Raw genomic sequence first — 6,824 nt, forward strand, 5'->3', positions numbered from 1 at the left:
CACAACCATACCTGGCTTCAGGTTCAGCGGTGCCAGCCACAGATCAGTCTGCGCCGTGATGCCCTGTAATAGTTCTTGGGCGGTGTGCCTTTTATCGCCTAGGCTCTGCAGTTGGAGCACCGCCTGCTGTCGCTTAGCGACGGCACTGCTGCTGTGCCTAGAGCTAGCGACTGATGGCGCCATGCCCACGGATGGTAGTTCGGAGGAGGAGGTGGAGGAGGGGTGGGAGGAGGAGGAGGCATAGTATGCCTGAAAGACCTGGACCGTGGTAGGCCCCGCAATCCTCGGCGTCGGCAGTATATGACCAGCCGCAGGGTCAGACTCGGTCCCAGCCTCCACCAAGTTAACCCAATGTGCCGTCAGCGATATATAGTGGCCCTGCCCGGCAGCACTCGTCCACGTGTCCGTGGTCAGGTGGACCTTGTCAGAAAAGGCGTTGGTCAGGGCACGGATGATGTTGTCTGACACGTGCTGGTGCAGGGCTGGGACGGCACATCGGGAAAAGTATTGGCGGCTGGGGACAGAATACCGAGGGGCGGCCGCCGCCATGAGGTTGCGAAAGGCCTCGGTCTCTACTAGCCTATAGGGCAGCATCTCCAGGCTAAGTAATCTGGAGATGTGGACATTAAGGGCTTGGGCGTGCAGGTGGGTTGCACTATATTTCCGTTTCCGCTCCAGCGTCTGGGGTATGGAGAGCTGAACGCTGGTGGATGCTGTGGAGGATCGTGGAGGCGACGATGGGGTTTTTGTGCCAGGGTCCTGGGCAGGGGGCTGACTATCAGCTGACACAGGGGAAGGAGCAGTGGTGTGCACGGCCGGAGGTGAACGGGCTTGGTGCCACTGAGTGGGGTGTTTAGCATTCATATGCCTGCGCATACTGGTGGTAGTTAAGCTAGTAGTGGTGGAACCCCTGCTGATCCTGGTTTGGCAAAGGTTGCACACCACAGTCCGTCGGTCATCTGGTGTTTCCTTAAAGAACCTCCAGACTTCTGAAAATCTAGCCCTCGCCGCGGGAGCCCTCGCTACGGGAGCTTCACCACGTGACACATTTGGCGCTGATGCACCTGCTCTGGCCCTGCCTCTCCGTCTGGCCCCACCACTGCCTCTTCCAACCTGTTCTGGTCGAGGACTCTCCTCCGTCTCAGAAGCACTGTGTTCACCTGGCCTCTCAACCCAGCTTGGGTCTGTCACTTCATCATCCTCCGATCTTTCAGTCTGCTCCCCCCTCGGACTTCCTGCCCTGACAACAACTTCACCACTGTCTGACAACCGTGTCTCCTCATCGTCGGATACCTCTTTACACACTTCTTCCACTACGTCAAGAAGGTCATCATCACCCACAGACTGCGACTGGTGGAAAACCTGGGCATCGGAAAATTGCTCATCAGCAACCGGACAAGTGGTTTGTGACTGTGGGAAGGGTCCAGAAAACAGTTCCTCAGAGTATGCCGGTTCAAATGCCAAATTTTCCTGGAAGGGGGCAGACTGGGGGGGAGGAGGCTGAGGTGCAGGAGCTGGAGGAGTGCCGATTTCGGTGACATGGGTGGACTGCGTGGAAGACTGACTGGTGGACAAATTGCTCGAAGCATTGTCGGCCATCCACGACATCACCTGTTCGCACTGTTCTGGCCTCAACAGTGCTCTACCACGAGTCCCAGTAACTTCAGACATGAACCTAGGGAGTGTAGCTCTGCGGCGTTCCCCTGCTCCCTCATCAGCAGGTGGTGTCTCACCCCGCCCAGGACCACGGCCTCTGTCCCCTGCAGTAGTTGGACGCCCACGTCCCCGCCCTCGTCCTCTACCCCTAGCCCTCGGGTTAAACATTTTGAAAATGAAAGTTATAATTTTAATTTTTTTTAACTTTTTTTTGTGTTTTTTGGTGTTTTTTAGTTTTTAAAACCAAACAATGCTATCCTATTGCTATGGCTATTTTCTAGCCAAGTATGAAAGCACTCTGCTATGCCAGATGAGATGACGCTCAGTTATGAAAAAATAAACGTAAAATAAAAAGTAAATGGCAGACTGTGCCTAATTGAAATCAAACCCCTAATAAATTTTCCCACTTCGGTCTTTGCAATGGATATGTGCGTCACTAAGCGCTAAACACAACGGTCGCAAGTCTCACTACAAATTCCTCACAATATGGTAGTAGATGCACTACAGCAAGGACAGCCACCAGCAGATCAACCAGAAATAAAATATATAACGCTATTGTAGGCCTAAGTAAGCCGTTTGGATTCTCCTATGGCTATTTTCTAGCCAAGTATGAAAGCACACTGCTATGCCAGATGAGATGACGCTGAGTTATGAAAAAATAAACGTAAAATAAAAAGTAAATGGCAGACTGTGCCTAATTGAAATCAAACCCCTAATAAATTTTCCCACTTCGGTCTTTGCGATGGATATGTGCGTCACTAAGCGCTAAACACAACGGTCGCAAGTCTCACTACAAATTCCTCACAATATGGTAGTAGATGCACTACAGCAAGGACAGCCACCAGCAGATCAACCAGAAATAAAATATATAACGCTATTGTAGGCCTAAGTAAGCCATTTGGATTCTCCTATGGCTATTTTCTAGCCAAGTATGAAAGCACACTGCTATGCCAGATGAGATGACGCTGAGTTATGAAAAAATAAACGTAAAATAAAAAGTAAATGGCAGACTGTGCCTAATTGAAATCAAACCCCTAATAAATTTTCCCACTTCGGTCTTTGCGATGGATATGTGCGTCACTAAGCTCTAAACACAACGGTCGCAAGTCTCACTACAAATTCCTCACAATATGGTAGTAGATGCACTACAGCAAGGACAGCCACCAGCAGATCAACCAGAAATAAAATATATAACGCTATTGTAGGCCTAAGTAAGCCGTTTGGATTCTCCTATGGCTATTTTCTAGCCAAGTATGAAAGCACACTGCTATGCCAGATGAGATGACGCTGAGTTATGAAAAAATAAACGTAAAATAAAAAGTAAATGGCAGACTGTGCCTAATTGAAATCAAACCCCTAATAAATTTTCCCACTTTGGTGTTTGAGGTGGATATGTGTGTCACTAAGAGCTAAACACAACGGTAGCAAGTCCCCCTGCAAATTCCTCACAATATGGTACTAGCTGCAAATAAAAAAAAAATATTTATAACGTTATTGTAGCCCTAAGAAGGGCTGTTGGGTTCTTGTAGAATCACTCCTGTCTAACACTATTCTAATAGAACAGCCTTACGCTTTCCCTGACCAGCAGCAGCTCTCTCCCTAGCGGCATCCAGACACAGAATGATCCGAGCAGCGCAGGCAGGGGCTAGTCTATTCCAGAGTCACCTGATCTGGCCAGCCAACCACTGCTATCGACGTGTAAGGGTACCACGTCATGCTGGGTGGAGTGCAGAGTCTCCTGGCTTGTGATTGGCTCTGTTTCTGGCCGCCAAAAAGCAAAACGGCGGGAGATGCCATTTTCTCGAGCGGGCGAAGTATTCGTCCGAGCAACGAGCAGTTTCGAGTACGCTAATGCTCGAACGAGCATCAAGCTCGGACGAGTATGTTCGCTCATCTCTATTCATTAATGGCTCTCTGAATCTCATCCCCCGACACCAACCCCTCCCCCCCAGCCCACATCTCATGTCCTCTGGGAGACTAGGGAGGGGGATGGAGTCGAGGAAGTCATCCAGCTCCATATATGTATAATTGGCTTCTGATTGATATAGGGAGGAGTAAAATTTGCGAAATAATTCCAGAATCTCACCTTGTTCCTCAGTGGTCCTACCCTCCTGATTTCGGATGAGAAAAATTCCCTCTCTTTGTCTTGTCGGGGTCGGGTCAATCCCGTCTTACACTCTTCTCTCAGACACTCCAAATTAGTTGAGCATGCGTGCACGTTTGGATAAGAAAAGACAGAAGACTGAAGTTCTGTTTTATCTTAGGTTCATGCTCTTAACTTGCCGAACAGAAAAGAGAGATGAACTGTGTTTATTTCCTGATTACATAGCTTCTTATACCCATAGGAAAAGGTGTGGTTACATACATTAAAATCATTATAATTGGTTATAGCTAAGCATATATGTCTGGCCCCCGGCTCTTGCTGATTGGTCTTCCAACTTAGATTATGGTTGCCATGCAGGCGTCATCTTCTGTAGCCTGAAGATTAGGAAGTTAACCTTCACTCCAAAAACCTGGTACTATCTTAGGAGTAACATCTGCTCTTCCATCTTCTGCTTTCCATCACAAGACTTGAGTTTCGCTGATAGTTGCATGTCTGGTTAAAACTGATGTAAGGGAAAAGCTCTGTATTTCATAACGAACAGTGTACAAAAATATAGGGCAAAGGGCACATGTATACAATCATAAAGCATATAATTATTATGGACACATAATCATAACTTTGACCCTCACACCTTAGGTGCTTTGGCTGCTAGGAGTTTCCCGGATCTTCCCCCTTCTGAGACGTTCCTTTGGCCAGAGTTGACATATTTTCCGCACTCTCCAGGATTGTTAACCAATGAGGGTTCAGCCGAAAAGGTCGAAACCCCTCTCCAGTTGCCCTTTCTGCCATGTTCACCAGTAAATTAATTGGCACGTGATCATAAATCACTATTGATTTATATTTCATCTTCTTGCTGTATAATAGGAATTTATCATTCGCTAAACAGAGGTCAATCCTGGAGAGTGTAGAATACGTACGGCTTAAGCAGGTGTAGGCTTTCTTCTCCTGATATTTTACCCGCCAAACGCCTCTAAAATGCCATTCATCACAGAAATCCTTCAATCCTGTTTTCCTTGACACTGTATTAACTCCTTAAGGACGCAGCCATTTTGTAGCTTAAGGCTGAGACGAATTTTTTGGATTCTGACTTGTGTCGCTTTATATGGTTATAACTTTTGAACACTGTTACTTATCAAAACGATTCTGAGACTGTTTTCTCCTCACATGTTGTAATTCATTTTAGTGGTAAATTTTGGCTGATACGTTTTGCATTTATTTACAAAAAAAAGAAAAAAATTTAGTTTCCTCATTGGCCCATTTTGTAGGCTATAAAATTTTGGCTTTTCCGTTATTGGGGCCATGTGATGGGATTTTTTTTGCGGGATGAGATGCTTTTTCCAGTGATACCATTTTGGGGTTGGTGTCCCCTATTGTTGAAAATTTAGGAACTTTTTTTTGAGGGCAGGAGTAGAAAAGCAAAAATTTTGTATTGGATCTTTTACTTTTTTTTTTCGTGTTCACCGTTTAGCCTAATATTCATGTTATCTTTATTCTATGGGTCGATATGATTACGGGGATACCATACATGAATATTTTTTCTTACGTTTTACTAAATTTGTCAAATAAAACCCTAATGTGGGAAAAATCTATCATTTTTGCATTGCCGTATTCCAAGTGGCATAACATTTTTACTTTTTTGGTTACAGAGCTTCTTTATGGCTTATTTTTTGCAGGACATGTTGTACTTTGCAGCACTATCATTCTGGAGTACATATGTTTTTGTGATCACTTTTTACTGAATTTATGTGGGATTGAATAGGTAAAAATCATAATTTTTGGAAGGTTTAAAACAGTTTTTTTAACAGCGTTCATTGTTCAAGTTCAATAATGATTTACTTTTATTATACGAGTTGTTACGGACGTGGTGATACTATATATGTGGGGCTTGTGTTGTGATTTAGACTTTTCAGCGTTATATGTCTCTTTATATGTTATGAGGCTAATGGGCATTTTTATTGATTTATTAGTGTATTTCGTGGGGGCATGTTAAATGCCGTGGTCGCGCTGATACACTGGGGTGCCGGATATTTGTTACAGCCGGCACCCCGTGTTTCCCGATGCCGCTTCGGCTCAGATCTTGAGCTGAACCGGCATTGGCTCAGCGTCCGATATATCGGGCACTGAGCATTAACAGGTTAAGTCCTTTCATGTTCAATCTATCTAGTGCATTATCCATACATGCATTAAAATCTCCTAGGACCAAAATCGGACAATCCTGTTTATCCAAACGGAATTGAATTAACAGGTGTAGAACTTCTTATGAAAATGGAGGGGTGGGGGGTATAAACGAATGCAAGGATGCATCTGATTTTATAAAGATCACAAAAAATAAAAATAAATCTACCCCTTTTGTCTATTTTTGTAGAGATAATCTTGATATCCACCTTATTATGCACCAGAACCGAGACCCCCCCTTGAATATACGGAGCCGTATGCATGTAGCCTGATCGCTGCCCATCTTTTATTTAGCCATCCCGATGACTCAGCCATCAAGTGGCTTTCTGTTAAGCAAATTATCCCCGGCAAGTGCCGAGTAACTACATCCTCCACCATGCATCTTTTCAACCGGTCATTCAGGCCTCTCACGTTCCATACAAAAATCTGTACTGCCATTTTGATTTACCGGGGAAGAAAGAAAAAAAAAAAAGGGGAAAAAGAAACAACCCTAAACCCCTGCTCTCCCCCAGCTGGGCAATAATATATATTATCTTGACGTAATTTCTTTGTACAAGAGAGTATATATCATTATTCATGCCTACATCTGTGGATTCTTTCGGATCCCCAATATGACTGGTCTTATTTTCTTTTTTCATAGCTGTTATATGGCCTCTCTGAATGATATTCTGCATAGTGATCAACATCATATGTTTCTCTTTAATGTTTCCTGAGGTATTATTTATAGTACATGATTTTTGTTAAAGATATCATCATTATTATAATATTGCATTTAATAAATTTGTTCTGAACTTTTCAAGAATTACAAGCTTACTATTTACGAATTATATTGAAAATCATTTTTCTTTAAAAATGAAAAATATTAATAGTATTAGAATTCTCTTGATGT

This window comes from Engystomops pustulosus, chromosome 5 (genome assembly GCF_040894005.1).
Source record: "Engystomops pustulosus chromosome 5, aEngPut4.maternal, whole genome shotgun sequence".
Classification (NCBI taxonomy): domain Eukaryota; kingdom Metazoa; phylum Chordata; class Amphibia; order Anura; family Leptodactylidae; genus Engystomops; species Engystomops pustulosus.